The sequence below is a fragment of the Haliotis asinina genome, chromosome 1, assembly GCF_037392515.1.
Source record: "Haliotis asinina isolate JCU_RB_2024 chromosome 1, JCU_Hal_asi_v2, whole genome shotgun sequence".
NCBI lineage: Eukaryota > Metazoa > Mollusca > Gastropoda > Lepetellida > Haliotidae > Haliotis > Haliotis asinina.
The window spans coordinates 95,249,331-95,266,637 of record NC_090280.1 but is presented as its reverse complement, the minus strand read 5'-3'; the positions used below and the strand labels follow the sequence as shown (position 1 = coordinate 95,266,637).

Here is a 17,307-nt window from a genome sequence, read left to right as displayed (position 1 = left end):
AAGCAATCCATTTGCACAGAAAGACAAGTGCCCAGTACACGTGCATACATGTGTCGACCATGTTGCTTAACCGACAAGCTCAGCTTGTCAGGGCCTTGTGGAAGGCGAATGTCTTGCTTATTATTCCCATGGTTGTTAAGATGGCCGATTAGCTCAGTTGGTTAGAGCGCCGTGCTAATAACGCGGATGTCATGGGTTCGAGCCCCATATTGGCCACGAAAGTTTTTGATGTTTTGCAATGCATTATTTCTCACAAATGGCCGTTTGTGTCTCTTTCCAGTATTTCCTGTTCTGAATGAGTTGGTGTTGAGACGCATATGAAGGCTTTTCCGGGATATAGCATATCTGATTTGCATTTCATTTTGAAACTTGAGCACCCAGTATAATAGACTAGCACAGAGAAGGAGTGTGTTCCTTCGCATAGTCGTGTGTATATATATACATATGTATAGGTTTTCTGGTTCATCCTTTTCCCTTTCTATTCTCATTGGTGAATAGTTCAATGTTCTTGTGGAAGACTACGTAAAAGTGCCAAGTTCCTTATATTTCTATCCAAGCCGTCAGAGGGCAAGGGTGTTTGTGAAGTTTTGCATGATACTTATCTTCCGAAAACGAGGTGACCATGTATTGCGGACACATGTGTGATGTGTGTGTGCGTGTGTGGTGTAAGCAATCCATTTGCACAGAAAGACAAGTGCCCAGTACACGTGCATACATGTGTCGACCATGTTGCTTAACCGACAAGCTCAGCTTGTCAGGGCCTTGTGGAAGGCGAATGTCTTGCTTATTATTCCCATGGTTGTTAAGATGGCCGATTAGCTCAGTTGGTTAGAGCGCCGTGCTAATAACGCGGATGTCATGGGTTCGAGCCCCATATTGGCCACGAAAGTTTTTGATGTTTTGCAATGCATTATTTCTCACAAATGGCCGTTTGTGTCTCTTTCCAGTATTTCCTGTTCTGAATGAGTTGGTGTTGAGACGCATATGAAGGCTTTTCCGGGATATAGCATATCTGATTTGCATTTCATTTTGAAACTTGAGCACCCAGTATAATAGACTAGCACAGAGAAGGAGTGTGTTCCTTCGCATAGTCGTGTGTATATATATACATATGTATAGGTTTTCTGGTTCATCCTTTTCCCTTTCTATTCTCATTGGTGAATAGTTCAATGTTCTTGTGGAAGACTACGTAAAAGTGCCAAGTTCCTTATATTTCTATCCAAGCCGTCAGAGGGCAAGGGTGTTTGTGAAGTTTTGCATGATACTTATCTTCCGAAAACGAGGTGACCATGTATTGCGGACACATGTGTGATGTGTGTGTGCGTGTGTGGTGTAAGCAATCCATTTGCACAGAAAGACAAGTGCCCAGTACACGTGCATACATGTGTCGACCATGTTGCTTAACCGACAAGCTCAGCTTGTCAGGGCCTTGTGGAAGGCGAATGTCTTGCTTATTATTCCCATGGTTGTTAAGATGGCCGATTAGCTCAGTTGGTTAGAGCGCCGTGCTAATAACGCGGATGTCATGGGTTCGAGCCCCATATTGGCCACGAAAGTTTTTGATGTTTTGCAATGCATTATTTCTCACAAATGGCCGTTTGTGTCTCTTTCCAGTATTTCCTGTTCTGAATGAGTTGGTGTTGAGACGCATATGAAGGCTTTTCCGGGATATAGCATATCTGATTTGCATTTCATTTTGAAACTTGAGCACCCAGTATAATAGACTAGCACAGAGAAGGAGTGTGTTCCTTCGCATAGTCGTGTGTATATATATACATATGTATAGGTTTTCTGGTTCATCCTTTTCCCTTTCTATTCTCATTGGTGAATAGTTCAATGTTCTTGTGGAAGACTACGTAAAAGTGCCAAGTTCCTTATATTTCTATCCAAGCCGTCAGAGGGCAAGGGTGTTTGTGAAGTTGATCTTCCGAAAAAGAGGTGACCATGTATTGCGGACACATGTGTGATGTGTGTGTGCGTGTGTGGTGTAAGCAATCCATTTGCACAGAAAGACAAGTGCCCAGTACACGTGCATACATGTGTCGACCATGTTGCTTAACCGACAAGCTCAGCTTGTCAGGGCCTTGTGGAAGGCGAATGTCTTGCTTATTATTCCCATGGTTGTTAAGATGGCCGATTAGCTCAGTTGGTTAGAGCGCCGTGCTAATAACGCGGATGTCATGGGTTCGAGCCCCATATTGGCCACGAAAGTTTTTGATGTTTTGCAATGCATTATTTCTCACAAATGGCCGTTTGTGTCTCTTTCCAGTATTTCCTGTTCTGAATGAGTTGGTGTTGAGACGCATATGAAGGCTTTTCCGGGATATAGCATATCTGATTTGCATTTCATTTTGAAACTTGAGCACCCAGTATAATAGACTAGCACAGAGAAGGAGTGTGTTCCTTCGCATAGTCGTGTGTATATATATACATATGTATAGGTTTTCTGGTTCATCCTTTTCCCTTTCTATTCTCATTGGTGAATAGTTCAATGTTCTTGTGGAAGACTACGTAAAAGTGCCAAGTTCCTTATATTTCTATCCAAGCCGTCAGAGGGCAAGGGTGTTTGTGAAGTTTTGCATGATACTTATCTTCCGAAAACGAGGTGACCATGTATTGCGGACACATGTGTGATGTGTGTGTGCGTGTGTGGTGTAAGCAATCCATTTGCACAGAAAGACAAGTGCCCAGTACACGTGCATACATGTGTCGACCATGTTGCTTAACCGACAAGCTCAGCTTGTCAGGGCCTTGTGGAAGGCGAATGTCTTGCTTATTATTCCCATGTTTGTTAAGATGGCCGATTAGCTCAGTTGGTTAGAGCGCCGTGCTAATAACGCGGATGTCATGGGTTCGAGCCCCATATTGGCCACGAAAGTTTTTGATGTTTTGCAATGCATTATTTCTCACAAATGGCCGTTTGTGTCTCTTTCCAGTATTTCCTGTTCTGAATGAGTTGGTGTTGAGACGCATATGAAGGCTTTTCCGGGATATAGCATATCTGATTTGCATTTCATTTTGAAACTTGAGCACCCAGTATAATAGACTAGCACAGAGAAGGAGTGTGTTCCTTCGCATAGTCGTGTGTATATATATACATATGTATAGGTTTTCTGGTTCATCCTTTTCCCTTTCTATTCTCATTGGTGAATAGTTCAATGTTCTTGTGGAAGACTACGTAAAAGTGCCAAGTTCCTTATATTTCTATCCAAGCCGTCAGAGGGCAAGGGTGTTTGTGAAGTTTTGCATGATACTTATCTTCCGAAAACGAGGTGACCATGTATTGCGGACACATGTGTGATGTGTGTGTGCGTGTGTGGTGTAAGCAATCCATTTGCACAGAAAGACAAGTGCCCAGTACACGTGCATACATGTGTCGACCATGTTGCTTAACCGACAAGCTCAGCTTGTCAGGGCCTTGTGGAAGGCGAATGTCTTGCTTATTATTCCCATGGTTGTTAAGATGGCCGATTAGCTCAGTTGGTTAGAGCGCCGTGCTAATAACGCGGATGTCATGGGTTCGAGCCCCATATTGGCCACGAAAGTTTTTGATGTTTTGCAATGCATTATTTCTCACAAATGGCCGTTTGTGTCTCTTTCCAGTATTTCCTGTTCTGAATGAGTTGGTGTTGAGACGCATATGAAGGCTTTTCCGGGATATAGCATATCTGATTTGCATTTCATTTTGAAACTTGAGCACCCAGTATAATAGACTAGCACAGAGAAGGAGTGTGTTCCTTCGCATAGTCGTGTGTATATATATACATATGTATAGGTTTTGATGAGTTCAATGTTCTTGTGGAAGACTACGTAAAAGTGCCAAGTTCCTTATATTTCTATCCAAGCCGTCAGAGGGCAAGGGTGTTTGTGAAGTTGATCTTCCGAAAAAGAGGTGACCATGTATTGCGGACACATGTGTGATGTGTGTGTGCGTGTGTGGTGTAAGCAATCCATTTGCACAGAAAGACAAGTGCCCAGTACACGTGCATACATGTGTCGACCATGTTGCTTAACCGACAAGCTCAGCTTGTCAGGGCCTTGTGGAAGGCGAATGTCTTGCTTATTATTCCCATGGTTGTTAAGATGGCCGATTAGCTCAGTTGGTTAGAGCGCCGTGCTAATAACGCGGATGTCATGGGTTCGAGCCCCATATTGGCCACGAAAGTTTTTGATGTTTTGCAATGCATTATTTCTCACAAATGGCCGTTTGTGTCTCTTTCCAGTATTTCCTGTTCTGAATGAGTTGGTGTTGAGACGCATATGAAGGCTTTTCCGGGATATAGCATATCTGATTTGCATTTCATTTTGAAACTTGAGCACCCAGTATAATAGACTAGCACAGAGAAGGAGTGTGTTCCTTCGCATAGTCGTGTGTATATATATACATATGTATAGGTTTTCTGGTTCATCCTTTTCCCTTTCTATTCTCATTGGTGAATAGTTCAATGTTCTTGTGGAAGACTACGTAAAAGTGCCAAGTTCCTTATATTTCTATCCAAGCCGTCAGAGGGCAAGGGTGTTTGTGAAGTTTTGCATGATACTTATCTTCCGAAAACGAGGTGACCATGTATTGCGGACACATGTGTGATGTGTGTGTGCGTGTGTGGTGTAAGCAATCCATTTGCACAGAAAGACAAGTGCCCAGTACACGTGCATACATGTGTCGACCATGTTGCTTAACCGACAAGCTCAGCTTGTCAGGGCCTTGTGGAAGGCGAATGTCTTGCTTATTATTCCCATGGTTGTTAAGATGGCCGATTAGCTCAGTTGGTTAGAGCGCCGTGCTAATAACGCGGATGTCATGGGTTCGAGCCCCATATTGGCCACGAAAGTTTTTGATGTTTTGCAATGCATTATTTCTCACAAATGGCCGTTTGTGTCTCTTTCCAGTATTTCCTGTTCTGAATGAGTTGGTGTTGAGACGCATATGAAGGCTTTTCCGGGATATAGCATATCTGATTTGCATTTCATTTTGAAACTTGAGCACCCAGTATAATAGACTAGCACAGAGAAGGAGTGTGTTCCTTCGCATAGTCGTGTGTATATATATACATATGTATAGGTTTTCTGGTTCATCCTTTTCCCTTTCTATTCTCATTGGTGAATAGTTCAATGTTCTTGTGGAAGACTACGTAAAAGTGCCAAGTTCCTTATATTTCTATCCAAGCCGTCAGAGGGCAAGGGTGTTTGTGAAGTTTTGCATGATACTTATCTTCCGAAAACGAGGTGACCATGTATTGCGGACACATGTGTGATGTGTGTGTGCGTGTGTGGTGTAAGCAATCCATTTGCACAGAAAGACAAGTGCCCAGTACACGTGCATACATGTGTCGACCATGTTGCTTAACCGACAAGCTCAGCTTGTCAGGGCCTTGTGGAAGGCGAATGTCTTGCTTATTATTCCCATGGTTGTTAAGATGGCCGATTAGCTCAGTTGGTTAGAGCGCCGTGCTAATAACGCGGATGTCATGGGTTCGAGCCCCATATTGGCCACGAAAGTTTTTGATGTTTTGCAATGCATTATTTCTCACAAATGGCCGTTTGTGTCTCTTTCCAGTATTTCCTGTTCTGAATGAGTTGGTGTTGAGACGCATATGAAGGCTTTTCCGGGATATAGCATATCTGATTTGCATTTCATTTTGAAACTTGAGCACCCAGTATAATAGACTAGCACAGAGAAGGAGTGTGTTCCTTCGCATAGTCGTGTGTATATATATACATATGTATAGGTTTTCTGGTTCATCCTTTTCCCTTTCTATTCTCATTGGTGAATAGTTCAATGTTCTTGTGGAAGACTACGTAAAAGTGCCAAGTTCCTTATATTTCTATCCAAGCCGTCAGAGGGCAAGGGTGTTTGTGAAGTTGATCTTCCGAAAAAGAGGTGACCATGTATTGCGGACACATGTGTGATGTGTGTGTGCGTGTGTGGTGTAAGCAATCCATTTGCACAGAAAGACAAGTGCCCAGTACACGTGCATACATGTGTCGACCATGTTGCTTAACCGACAAGCTCAGCTTGTCAGGGCCTTGTGGAAGGCGAATGTCTTGCTTATTATTCCCATGGTTGTTAAGATGGCCGATTAGCTCAGTTGGTTAGAGCGCCGTGCTAATAACGCGGATGTCATGGGTTCGAGCCCCATATTGGCCACGAAAGTTTTTGATGTTTTGCAATGCATTATTTCTCACAAATGGCCGTTTGTGTCTCTTTCCAGTATTTCCTGTTCTGAATGAGTTGGTGTTGAGACGCATATGAAGGCTTTTCCGGGATATAGCATATCTGATTTGCATTTCATTTTGAAACTTGAGCACCCAGTATAATAGACTAGCACAGAGAAGGAGTGTGTTCCTTCGCATAGTCGTGTGTATATATATACATATGTATAGGTTTTCTGGTTCATCCTTTTCCCTTTCTATTCTCATTGGTGAATAGTTCAATGTTCTTGTGGAAGACTACGTAAAAGTGCCAAGTTCCTTATATTTCTATCCAAGCCGTCAGAGGGCAAGGGTGTTTGTGAAGTTTTGCATGATACTTATCTTCCGAAAACGAGGTGACCATGTATTGCGGACACATGTGTGATGTGTGTGTGCGTGTGTGGTGTAAGCAATCCATTTGCACAGAAAGACAAGTGCCCAGTACACGTGCATACATGTGTCGACCATGTTGCTTAACCGACAAGCTCAGCTTGTCAGGGCCTTGTGGAAGGCGAATGTCTTGCTTATTATTCCCATGGTTGTTAAGATGGCCGATTAGCTCAGTTGGTTAGAGCGCCGTGCTAATAACGCGGATGTCATGGGTTCGAGCCCCATATTGGCCACGAAAGTTTTTGATGTTTTGCAATGCATTATTTCTCACAAATGGCCGTTTGTGTCTCTTTCCAGTATTTCCTGTTCTGAATGAGTTGGTGTTGAGACGCATATGAAGGCTTTTCCGGGATATAGCATATCTGATTTGCATTTCATTTTGAAACTTGAGCACCCAGTATAATAGACTAGCACAGAGAAGGAGTGTGTTCCTTCGCATAGTCGTGTGTATATATATACATATGTATAGGTTTTCTGGTTCATCCTTTTCCCTTTCTATTCTCATTGGTGAATAGTTCAATGTTCTTGTGGAAGACTACGTAAAAGTGCCAAGTTCCTTATATTTCTATCCAAGCCGTCAGAGGGCAAGGGTGTTTGTGAAGTTGATCTTCCGAAAACGAGGTGACCATGTATTGCGGACACATGTGTGATGTGTGTGTGCGTGTGTGGTGTAAGCAATCCATTTGCACAGAAAGACAAGTGCCCAGTACACGTGCATACATGTGTCGACCATGTTGCTTAACCGACAAGCTCAGCTTGTCAGGGCCTTGTGGAAGGCGAATGTCTTGCTTATTATTCCCATGGTTGTTAAGATGGCCGATTAGCTCAGTTGGTTAGAGCGCCGTGCTAATAACGCGGATGTCATGGGTTCGAGCCCCATATTGGCCACGAAAGTTTTTGATGTTTTGCAATGCATTATTTTTCACAAATGGCCGTTTGTGTCTCTTTCCAGTATTTCCTGTTCTGAATGAGTTGGTGTTGAGACGCATATGAAGGCTTTTCCGGGATATAGCATATCTGATTTGCATTTCATTTTGAAACTTGAGCACCCAGTATAATAGACTAGCACAGAGAAGGAGTGTGTTCCTTCGCATAGTCGTGTGTATATATATACATATGTATAGGTTTTCTGGTTCATCCTTTTCCCTTTCTATTCTCATTGGTGAATAGTTCAATGTTCTTGTGGAAGACTACGTAAAAGTGCCAAGTTCCTTATATTTCTATCCAAGCCGTCAGAGGGCAAGGGTGTTTGTGAAGTTTTGCATGATACTTATCTTCCGAAAACGAGGTGACCATGTATTGCGGACACATGTGTGATGTGTGTGTGCGTGTGTGGTGTAAGCAATCCATTTGCACAGAAAGACAAGTGCCCAGTACACGTGCATACATGTGTCGACCATGTTGCTTAACCGACAAGCTCAGCTTGTCAGGGCCTTGTGGAAGGCGAATGTCTTGCTTATTATTCCCATGGTTGTTAAGATGGCCGATTAGCTCAGTTGGTTAGAGCGCCGTGCTAATAACGCGGATGTCATGGGTTCGAGCCCCATATTGGCCACGAAAGTTTTTGATGTTTTGCAATGCATTATTTCTCACAAATGGCCGTTTGTGTCTCTTTCCAGTATTTCCTGTTCTGAATGAGTTGGTGTTGAGACGCATATGAAGGCTTTTCCGGGATATAGCATATCTGATTTGCATTTCATTTTGAAACTTGAGCACCCAGTATAATAGACTAGCACAGAGAAGGAGTGTGTTCCTTCGCATAGTCGTGTGTATATATATACATATGTATAGGTTTTCTGGTTCATCCTTTTCCCTTTCTATTCTCATTGGTGAATAGTTCAATGTTCTTGTGGAAGACTACGTAAAAGTGCCAAGTTCCTTATATTTCTATCCAAGCCGTCAGAGGGCAAGGGTGTTTGTGAAGTTGATCTTCCGAAAAAGAGGTGACCATGTATTGCGGACACATGTGTGATGTGTGTGTGCGTGTGTGGTGTAAGCAATCCATTTGCACAGAAAGACAAGTGCCCAGTACACATGCATACATGTGTCGACCATGTTGCTTAACCGACAAGCTCAGCTTGTCAGGGCCTTGTGGAAGGCGAATGTCTTGCTTATTATTCCCATGGTTGTTAAGATGGCCGATTAGCTCAGTTGGTTAGAGCGCCGTGCTAATAACGCGGATGTCATGGGTTCGAGCCCCATATTGGCCACGAAAGTTTTTGATGTTTTGCAATGCATTATTTCTCACAAATGGCCGTTTGTGTCTCTTTCCAGTATTTCCTGTTCTGAATGAGTTGGTGTTGAGACGCATATGAAGGCTTTTCCGGGATATAGCATATCTGATTTGCATTTCATTTTGAAACTTGAGCACCCAGTATAATAGACTAGCACAGAGAAGGAGTGTGTTCCTTCGCATAGTCGTGTGTATATATATACATATGTATAGGTTTTCTGGTTCATCCTTTTCCCTTTCTATTCTCATTGGTGAATAGTTCAATGTTCTTGTGGAAGACTACGTAAAAGTGCCAAGTTCCTTATATTTCTATCCAAGCCGTCAGAGGGCAAGGGTGTTTGTGAAGTTTTGCATGATACTTATCTTCCGAAAACGAGGTGACCATGTATTGCGGACACATGTGTGATGTGTGTGTGCGTGTGTGGTGTAAGCAATCCATTTGCACAGAAAGACAAGTGCCCAGTACACGTGCATACATGTGTCGACCATGTTGCTTAACCGACAAGCTCAGCTTGTCAGGGCCTTGTGGAAGGCGAATGTCTTGCTTATTATTCCCATGGTTGTTAAGATGGCCGATTAGCTCAGTTGGTTAGAGCGCCGTGCTAATAACGCGGATGTCATGGGTTCGAGCCCCATATTGGCCACGAAAGTTTTTGATGTTTTGCAATGCATTATTTCTCACAAATGGCCGTTTGTGTCTCTTTCCAGTATTTCCTGTTCTGAATGAGTTGGTGTTGAGACGCATATGAAGGCTTTTCCGGGATATAGCATATCTGATTTGCATTTCATTTTGAAACTTGAGCACCCAGTATAATAGACTAGCACAGAGAAGGAGTGTGTTCCTTCGCATAGTCGTGTGTATATATATACATATGTATAGGTTTTCTGGTTCATCCTTTTCCCTTTCTATTCTCATTGGTGAATAGTTCAATGTTCTTGTGGAAGACTACGTAAAAGTGCCAAGTTCCTTATATTTCTATCCAAGCCGTCAGAGGGCAAGGGTGTTTGTGAAGTTGATCTTCCGAAAAAGAGGTGACCATGTATTGCGGACACATGTGTGATGTGTGTGTGCGTGTGTGGTGTAAGCAATCCATTTGCACAGAAAGACAAGTGCCCAGTACACATGCATACATGTGTCGACCATGTTGCTTAACCGACAAGCTCAGCTTGTCAGGGCCTTGTGGAAGGCGAATGTCTTGCTTATTATTCCCATGGTTGTTAAGATGGCCGATTAGCTCAGTTGGTTAGAGCGCCGTGCTAATAACGCGGATGTCATGGGTTCGAGCCCCATATTGGCCACGAAAGTTTTTGATGTTTTGCAATGCATTATTTCTCACAAATGGCCGTTTGTGTCTCTTTCCAGTATTTCCTGTTCTGAATGAGTTGGTGTTGAGACGCATATGAAGGCTTTTCCGGGATATAGCATATCTGATTTGCATTTCATTTTGAAACTTGAGCACCCAGTATAATAGACTAGCACAGAGAAGGAGTGTGTTCCTTCGCATAGTCGTGTGTATATATATACATATGTATAGGTTTTCTGGTTCATCCTTTTCCCTTTCTATTCTCATTGGTGAATAGTTCAATGTTCTTGTGGAAGACTACGTAAAAGTGCCAAGTTCCTTATATTTCTATCCAAGCCGTCAGAGGGCAAGGGTGTTTGTGAAGTTTTGCATGATACTTATCTTCCGAAAACGAGGTGACCATGTATTGCGGACACATGTGTGATGTGTGTGTGCGTGTGTGGTGTAAGCAATCCATTTGCACAGAAAGACAAGTGCCCAGTACACGTGCATACATGTGTCGACCATGTTGCTTAACCGACAAGCTCAGCTTGTCAGGGCCTTGTGGAAGGCGAATGTCTTGCTTATTATTCCCATGGTTGTTAAGATGGCCGATTAGCTCAGTTGGTTAGAGCGCCGTGCTAATAACGCGGATGTCATGGGTTCGAGCCCCATATTGGCCACGAAAGTTTTTGATGTTTTGCAATGCATTATTTCTCACAAATGGCCGTTTGTGTCTCTTTCCAGTATTTCCTGTTCTGAATGAGTTGGTGTTGAGACGCATATGAAGGCTTTTCCGGGATATAGCATATCTGATTTGCATTTCATTTTGAAACTTGAGCACCCAGTATAATAGACTAGCACAGAGAAGGAGTGTGTTCCTTCGCATAGTCGTGTGTATATATATACATATGTATAGGTTTTCTGGTTCATCCTTTTCCCTTTCTATTCTCATTGGTGAATAGTTCAATGTTCTTGTGGAAGACTACGTAAAAGTGCCAAGTTCCTTATATTTCTATCCAAGCCGTCAGAGGGCAAGGGTGTTTGTGAAGTTTTGCATGATACTTATCTTCCGAAAACGAGGTGACCATGTATTGCGGACACATGTGTGATGTGTGTGTGCGTGTGTGGTGTAAGCAATCCATTTGCACAGAAAGACAAGTGCCCAGTACACGTGCATACATGTGTCGACCATGTTGCTTAACCGACAAGCTCAGCTTGTCAGGGCCTTGTGGAAGGCGAATGTCTTGCTTATTATTCCCATGGTTGTTAAGATGGCCGATTAGCTCAGTTGGTTAGAGCGCCGTGCTAATAACGCGGATGTCATGGGTTCGAGCCCCATATTGGCCACGAAAGTTTTTGATGTTTTGCAATGCATTATTTCTCACAAATGGCCGTTTGTGTCTCTTTCCAGTATTTCCTGTTCTGAATGAGTTGGTGTTGAGACGCATATGAAGGCTTTTCCGGGATATAGCATATCTGATTTGCATTTCATTTTGAAACTTGAGCACCCAGTATAATAGACTAGCACAGAGAAGGAGTGTGTTCCTTCGCATAGTCGTGTGTATATATATACATATGTATAGGTTTTCTGGTTCATCCTTTTCCCTTTCTATTCTCATTGGTGAATAGTTCAATGTTCTTGTGGAAGACTACGTAAAAGTGCCAAGTTCCTTATATTTCTATCCAAGCCGTCAGAGGGCAAGGGTGTTTGTGAAGTTTTGCATGATACTTATCTTCCGAAAACGAGGTGACCATGTATTGCGGACACATGTGTGATGTGTGTGTGCGTGTGTGGTGTAAGCAATCCATTTGCACAGAAAGACAAGTGCCCAGTACACGTGCATACATGTGTCGACCATGTTGCTTAACCGACAAGCTCAGCTTGTCAGGGCCTTGTGGAAGGCGAATGTCTTGCTTATTATTCCCATGGTTGTTAAGATGGCCGATTAGCTCAGTTGGTTAGAGCGCCGTGCTAATAACGCGGATGTCATGGGTTCGAGCCCCATATTGGCCACGAAAGTTTTTGATGTTTTGCAATGCATTATTTCTCACAAATGGCCGTTTGTGTCTCTTTCCAGTATTTCCTGTTCTGAATGAGTTGGTGTTGAGACGCATATGAAGGCTTTTCCGGGATATAGCATATCTGATTTGCATTTCATTTTGAAACTTGAGCACCCAGTATAATAGACTAGCACAGAGAAGGAGTGTGTTCCTTCGCATAGTCGTGTGTATATATATACATATGTATAGGTTTTCTGGTTCATCCTTTTCCCTTTCTATTCTCATTGGTGAATAGTTCAATGTTCTTGTGGAAGACTACGTAAAAGTGCCAAGTTCCTTATATTTCTATCCAAGCCGTCAGAGGGCAAGGGTGTTTGTGAAGTTTTGCATGATACTTATCTTCCGAAAACGAGGTGACCATGTATTGCGGACACATGTGTGATGTGTGTGTGCGTGTGTGGTGTAAGCAATCCATTTGCACAGAAAGACAAGTGCCCAGTACACGTGCATACATGTGTCGACCATGTTGCTTAACCGACAAGCTCAGCTTGTCAGGGCCTTGTGGAAGGCGAATGTCTTGCTTATTATTCCCATGGTTGTTAAGATGGCCGATTAGCTCAGTTGGTTAGAGCGCCGTGCTAATAACGCGGATGTCATGGGTTCGAGCCCCATATTGGCCACGAAAGTTTTTGATGTTTTGCAATGCATTATTTCTCACAAATGGCCGTTTGTGTCTCTTTCCAGTATTTCCTGTTCTGAATGAGTTGGTGTTGAGACGCATATGAAGGCTTTTCCGGGATATAGCATATCTGATTTGCATTTCATTTTGAAACTTGAGCACCCAGTATAATAGACTAGCACAGAGAAGGAGTGTGTTCCTTCGCATAGTCGTGTGTATATATATACATATGTATAGGTTTTCTGGTTCATCCTTTTCCCTTTCTATTCTCATTGGTGAATAGTTCAATGTTCTTGTGGAAGACTACGTAAAAGTGCCAAGTTCCTTATATTTCTATCCAAGCCGTCAGAGGGCAAGGGTGTTTGTGAAGTTTTGCATGATACTTATCTTCCGAAAACGAGGTGACCATGTATTGCGGACACATGTGTGATGTGTGTGTGCGTGTGTGGTGTAAGCAATCCATTTGCACAGAAAGACAAGTGCCCAGTACACGTGCATACATGTGTCGACCATGTTGCTTAACCGACAAGCTCAGCTTGTCAGGGCCTTGTGGAAGGCGAATGTCTTGCTTATTATTCCCATGGTTGTTAAGATGGCCGATTAGCTCAGTTGGTTAGAGCGCCGTGCTAATAACGCGGATGTCATGGGTTCGAGCCCCATATTGGCCACGAAAGTTTTTGATGTTTTGCAATGCATTATTTCTCACAAATGGCCGTTTGTGTCTCTTTCCAGTATTTCCTGTTCTGAATGAGTTGGTGTTGAGACGCATATGAAGGCTTTTCCGGGATATAGCATATCTGATTTGCATTTCATTTTGAAACTTGAGCACCCAGTATAATAGACTAGCACAGAGAAGGAGTGTGTTCCTTCGCATAGTCGTGTGTATATATATACATATGTATAGGTTTTCTGGTTCATCCTTTTCCCTTTCTATTCTCATTGGTGAATAGTTCAATGTTCTTGTGGAAGACTACGTAAAAGTGCCAAGTTCCTTATATTTCTATCCAAGCCGTCAGAGGGCAAGGGTGTTTGTGAAGTTGATCTTCCGAAAAAGAGGTGACCATGTATTGCGGACACATGTGTGATGTGTGTGTGCGTGTGTGGTGTAAGCAATCCATTTGCACAGAAAGACAAGTGCCCAGTACACGTGCATACATGTGTCGACCATGTTGCTTAACCGACAAGCTCAGCTTGTCAGGGCCTTGTGGAAGGCGAATGTCTTGCTTATTATTCCCATGGTTGTTAAGATGGCCGATTAGCTCAGTTGGTTAGAGCGCCGTGCTAATAACGCGGATGTCATGGGTTCGAGCCCCATATTGGCCACGAAAGTTTTTGATGTTTTGCAATGCATTATTTCTCACAAATGGCCGTTTGTGTCTCTTTCCAGTATTTCCTGTTCTGAATGAGTTGGTGTTGAGACGCATATGAAGGCTTTTCCGGGATATAGCATATCTGATTTGCATTTCATTTTGAAACTTGAGCACCCAGTATAATAGACTAGCACAGAGAAGGAGTGTGTTCCTTCGCATAGTCGTGTGTATATATATACATATGTATAGGTTTTCTGGTTCATCCTTTTCCCTTTCTATTCTCATTGGTGAATAGTTCAATGTTCTTGTGGAAGACTACGTAAAAGTGCCAAGTTCCTTATATTTCTATCCAAGCCGTCAGAGGGCAAGGGTGTTTGTGAAGTTTTGCATGATACTTATCTTCCGAAAACGAGGTGACCATGTATTGCGGACACATGTGTGATGTGTGTGTGCGTGTGTGGTGTAAGCAATCCATTTGCACAGAAAGACAAGTGCCCAGTACACGTGCATACATGTGTCGACCATGTTGCTTAACCGACAAGCTCAGCTTGTCAGGGCCTTGTGGAAGGCGAATGTCTTGCTTATTATTCCCATGGTTGTTAAGATGGCCGATTAGCTCAGTTGGTTAGAGCGCCGTGCTAATAACGCGGATGTCATGGGTTCGAGCCCCATATTGGCCACGAAAGTTTTTGATGTTTTGCAATGCATTATTTCTCACAAATGGCCGTTTGTGTCTCTTTCCAGTATTTCCTGTTCTGAATGAGTTGGTGTTGAGACGCATATGAAGGCTTTTCCGGGATATAGCATATCTGATTTGCATTTCATTTTGAAACTTGAGCACCCAGTATAATAGACTAGCACAGAGAAGGAGTGTGTTCCTTCGCATAGTCGTGTGTATATATATACATATGTATAGGTTTTCTGGTTCATCCTTTTCCCTTTCTATTCTCATTGGTGAATAGTTCAATGTTCTTGTGGAAGACTACGTAAAAGTGCCAAGTTCCTTATATTTCTATCCAAGCCGTCAGAGGGCAAGGGTGTTTGTGAAGTTGATCTTCCGAAAACGAGGTGACCATGTATTGCGGACACATGTGTGATGTGTGTGTGCGTGTGTGGTGTAAGCAATCCATTTGCACAGAAAGACAAGTGCCCAGTACACGTGCATACATGTGTCGACCATGTTGCTTAACCGACAAGCTCAGCTTGTCAGGGCCTTGTGGAAGGCGAATGTCTTGCTTATTATTCCCATGGTTGTTAAGATGGCCGATTAGCTCAGTTGGTTAGAGCGCCGTGCTAATAACGCGGATGTCATGGGTTCGAGCCCCATATTGGCCACGAAAGTTTTTGATGTTTTGCAATGCATTATTTCTCACAAATGGCCGTTTGTGTCTCAGTAGTATAGGTAATAGGGGTTCTGGACCACTTTCAAGAAATGTCTCTACAAAGCCTTATTTAGTAAATAAGGCTTTGGTTGGGTCATTAGCTCTTGCTACTATTACCCCTACTACAAAATTACTGTGCCTTGGTAGGAGGTAATACTGTGCCGTACGGTACGATCAATAATTCTTCTCTTACAAATCCCCTACCCGGCCCATCCCTCAAGTAGTACAAGTTAGGTTCGTCGGCTTTCATATCCACTTTATCTATGTTGTAAGTTTTGACTGACCATATAGGATCGGTGGCTCGCTTACGGTTATCGCCCTCGTGTTCCCCCGGCTGGTATAGATCCCTCACTAGGGCCCTATCTGGTATCTGTTTCTCCTTCCCACGCAATGGAGCGGCCGACTCTGCAACTATTGATTTTAGTTTGATAGCGTCTGCCGGTTTCTTACCGGTGAGACGGGTGACTTCATGGTTGATTGCCAACACCACCTTGGGTAACCTCGTGACCCATTCAGTCGATCGTTTTCCAGGGGTGGCCATCTCCCTAGCATACTGATAGCCGAACAAGCGCTCAGCCAAAGTCCTATTAAATCTCTCAACTATGGCTTGTCTGCGATGGGCTCCGGCCGTGCCACGCCTGACCTTTGTATCGTGTTTGGCTAGCAGTTGTGACACGGCACCCATGAACTCCCGTCCGGGGTCAACTTGCAGCTCTTTTGGCCACGTCAGCGGGCTGCGTTTGTATATGCGTTCGAATCCTCTGGCTACCTGGGCCGAATCTTTCGTGGTCAAGGGTTCGGCTTCCTTGTAACGACTGGCTACGTCCACTACGGTTAAGGCATACTTGTACCTCTTGTCGTGGGGTAGGAACAGTAGGTCTGCCTGGTGAACGCTATTAGGTATGTTAATACCGAACCTCCTTCTAGGCACGTAGCGTGGTGCCGGCAAATAGATCTGCCACAGGGCTTGTTTTTCAAGCCACGCTTTGGCTTCCTCCGGGGGTACTCGCGCTAGTTTAGCTAGCTTATCTACTGCGCTAGCTCCTTTCCAGTACCCACGCGGGCTGTAGTAAATAGCCTCAAATTTTTTCATGTCCATACGCGTATGTGTTTATACCATCAATAGCTATCCAACGTTTCGTGTCCATAGGCGACAGGGACGTCTTGTTTATAGTCAGTCCGTATATCTTATGTCCATCACTTCTAAGTGTGTTCATTTTATGTCTAAAGGTACGGGTCTTGAACAGGGCTTCCTTGAATCTGGCGTGTTTGATGTGTTGTTTCACCACATACTTCTTAACCCCCTTAGCCTTCCAGATCTCACTATTGTCGGCTTTCAGTATGGAGTACATCTTAGGTCTCAAACCTATGTACTCGGCTATGGGCGTGCCAGCACACTCGTCCTTCATCTTACCTAGGACCTTTTTATTTACCGTACTGTGTAGGGTATGGGTCTTAGGGTAGTCGCTGGTGTCGTATAAATCGATGTGTTTTTTCATGTCCTCGTACACGTCCTCGGTTCGAATCTCCATCAGCAGGGAATCCGTGTCAGTGTACAGCACTTCGCACCTGTCACCGTACTGTTTCTTGAGCTCGTTGTAGTAAAAGTCGTACATCAGGTGTTTGGATAAATCGAGGATGCTCATCCCCACGTAAACAGGTCGGTTGAATTTTATGTGGCTTTTCTTCATGTGTAGGGCAGCCAGGTCGTCTGTGAATATCTTACTACGGTTGAATGCCGGACTGGCTATCAATTTCCTGAGCTTGTCTTCCTCACTAGATCTAACCAGCTTCACGGTCACGCGTTTCCTCAGGTTCTCCATAGTCTTACCAA

The 17,307-nt window shown here is 43.5% G+C and overlaps 24 non-coding genes across 24 annotated transcripts; all 24 read left to right on the top strand.

Annotated features, from left to right (window-relative positions):
• The first annotated feature begins 142 nt into the window (after positions 1-142).
• Positions 143-216, top strand: Trnai-aau (transfer RNA isoleucine (anticodon AAU)). Its single transcript has one exon. It is a non-coding gene; the product is annotated as a tRNA-Ile (tRNA).
• A 593-nt stretch (positions 217-809) lies between these two features.
• Positions 810-883, top strand: Trnai-aau (transfer RNA isoleucine (anticodon AAU)). Its single transcript has one exon. It is a non-coding gene; the product is annotated as a tRNA-Ile (tRNA).
• A 593-nt stretch (positions 884-1,476) lies between these two features.
• Positions 1,477-1,550, top strand: Trnai-aau (transfer RNA isoleucine (anticodon AAU)). Its single transcript has one exon. It is a non-coding gene; the product is annotated as a tRNA-Ile (tRNA).
• A 581-nt stretch (positions 1,551-2,131) lies between these two features.
• Trnai-aau (transfer RNA isoleucine (anticodon AAU)) lies at positions 2,132-2,205 on the top strand. The gene has a single exon. It is a non-coding gene; the product is annotated as a tRNA-Ile (tRNA).
• Positions 2,206-2,798: 593 nt separating this feature from the next.
• Trnai-aau (transfer RNA isoleucine (anticodon AAU)) lies at positions 2,799-2,872 on the top strand. The gene has a single exon. It is a non-coding gene; the product is annotated as a tRNA-Ile (tRNA).
• A 593-nt stretch (positions 2,873-3,465) lies between these two features.
• Positions 3,466-3,539, top strand: Trnai-aau (transfer RNA isoleucine (anticodon AAU)). The gene has a single exon. It is a non-coding gene; the product is annotated as a tRNA-Ile (tRNA).
• Positions 3,540-4,085: 546 nt separating this feature from the next.
• On the top strand, positions 4,086-4,159 carry Trnai-aau (transfer RNA isoleucine (anticodon AAU)). Its single transcript has one exon. It is a non-coding gene; the product is annotated as a tRNA-Ile (tRNA).
• Positions 4,160-4,752: 593 nt separating this feature from the next.
• Trnai-aau (transfer RNA isoleucine (anticodon AAU)) lies at positions 4,753-4,826 on the top strand. Its single transcript has one exon. It is a non-coding gene; the product is annotated as a tRNA-Ile (tRNA).
• A 593-nt stretch (positions 4,827-5,419) lies between these two features.
• Trnai-aau (transfer RNA isoleucine (anticodon AAU)) lies at positions 5,420-5,493 on the top strand. Its single transcript has one exon. It is a non-coding gene; the product is annotated as a tRNA-Ile (tRNA).
• A 581-nt stretch (positions 5,494-6,074) lies between these two features.
• Trnai-aau (transfer RNA isoleucine (anticodon AAU)) lies at positions 6,075-6,148 on the top strand. Its single transcript has one exon. It is a non-coding gene; the product is annotated as a tRNA-Ile (tRNA).
• Positions 6,149-6,741: 593 nt separating this feature from the next.
• On the top strand, positions 6,742-6,815 carry Trnai-aau (transfer RNA isoleucine (anticodon AAU)). Its single transcript has one exon. It is a non-coding gene; the product is annotated as a tRNA-Ile (tRNA).
• A 581-nt stretch (positions 6,816-7,396) lies between these two features.
• Trnai-aau (transfer RNA isoleucine (anticodon AAU)) lies at positions 7,397-7,470 on the top strand. Its single transcript has one exon. It is a non-coding gene; the product is annotated as a tRNA-Ile (tRNA).
• A 593-nt stretch (positions 7,471-8,063) lies between these two features.
• Trnai-aau (transfer RNA isoleucine (anticodon AAU)) lies at positions 8,064-8,137 on the top strand. Its single transcript has one exon. It is a non-coding gene; the product is annotated as a tRNA-Ile (tRNA).
• Positions 8,138-8,718: 581 nt separating this feature from the next.
• Positions 8,719-8,792, top strand: Trnai-aau (transfer RNA isoleucine (anticodon AAU)). The gene has a single exon. It is a non-coding gene; the product is annotated as a tRNA-Ile (tRNA).
• A 593-nt stretch (positions 8,793-9,385) lies between these two features.
• On the top strand, positions 9,386-9,459 carry Trnai-aau (transfer RNA isoleucine (anticodon AAU)). Its single transcript has one exon. It is a non-coding gene; the product is annotated as a tRNA-Ile (tRNA).
• Positions 9,460-10,040: 581 nt separating this feature from the next.
• Positions 10,041-10,114, top strand: Trnai-aau (transfer RNA isoleucine (anticodon AAU)). Its single transcript has one exon. It is a non-coding gene; the product is annotated as a tRNA-Ile (tRNA).
• Positions 10,115-10,707: 593 nt separating this feature from the next.
• Trnai-aau (transfer RNA isoleucine (anticodon AAU)) lies at positions 10,708-10,781 on the top strand. Its single transcript has one exon. It is a non-coding gene; the product is annotated as a tRNA-Ile (tRNA).
• Positions 10,782-11,374: 593 nt separating this feature from the next.
• On the top strand, positions 11,375-11,448 carry Trnai-aau (transfer RNA isoleucine (anticodon AAU)). The gene has a single exon. It is a non-coding gene; the product is annotated as a tRNA-Ile (tRNA).
• A 593-nt stretch (positions 11,449-12,041) lies between these two features.
• Trnai-aau (transfer RNA isoleucine (anticodon AAU)) lies at positions 12,042-12,115 on the top strand. The gene has a single exon. It is a non-coding gene; the product is annotated as a tRNA-Ile (tRNA).
• Positions 12,116-12,708: 593 nt separating this feature from the next.
• Trnai-aau (transfer RNA isoleucine (anticodon AAU)) lies at positions 12,709-12,782 on the top strand. Its single transcript has one exon. It is a non-coding gene; the product is annotated as a tRNA-Ile (tRNA).
• A 593-nt stretch (positions 12,783-13,375) lies between these two features.
• On the top strand, positions 13,376-13,449 carry Trnai-aau (transfer RNA isoleucine (anticodon AAU)). Its single transcript has one exon. It is a non-coding gene; the product is annotated as a tRNA-Ile (tRNA).
• A 581-nt stretch (positions 13,450-14,030) lies between these two features.
• Trnai-aau (transfer RNA isoleucine (anticodon AAU)) lies at positions 14,031-14,104 on the top strand. The gene has a single exon. It is a non-coding gene; the product is annotated as a tRNA-Ile (tRNA).
• Positions 14,105-14,697: 593 nt separating this feature from the next.
• Trnai-aau (transfer RNA isoleucine (anticodon AAU)) lies at positions 14,698-14,771 on the top strand. The gene has a single exon. It is a non-coding gene; the product is annotated as a tRNA-Ile (tRNA).
• Positions 14,772-15,352: 581 nt separating this feature from the next.
• On the top strand, positions 15,353-15,426 carry Trnai-aau (transfer RNA isoleucine (anticodon AAU)). The gene has a single exon. It is a non-coding gene; the product is annotated as a tRNA-Ile (tRNA).
• The last annotated feature ends 1,881 nt before the right edge of the window (positions 15,427-17,307 follow it).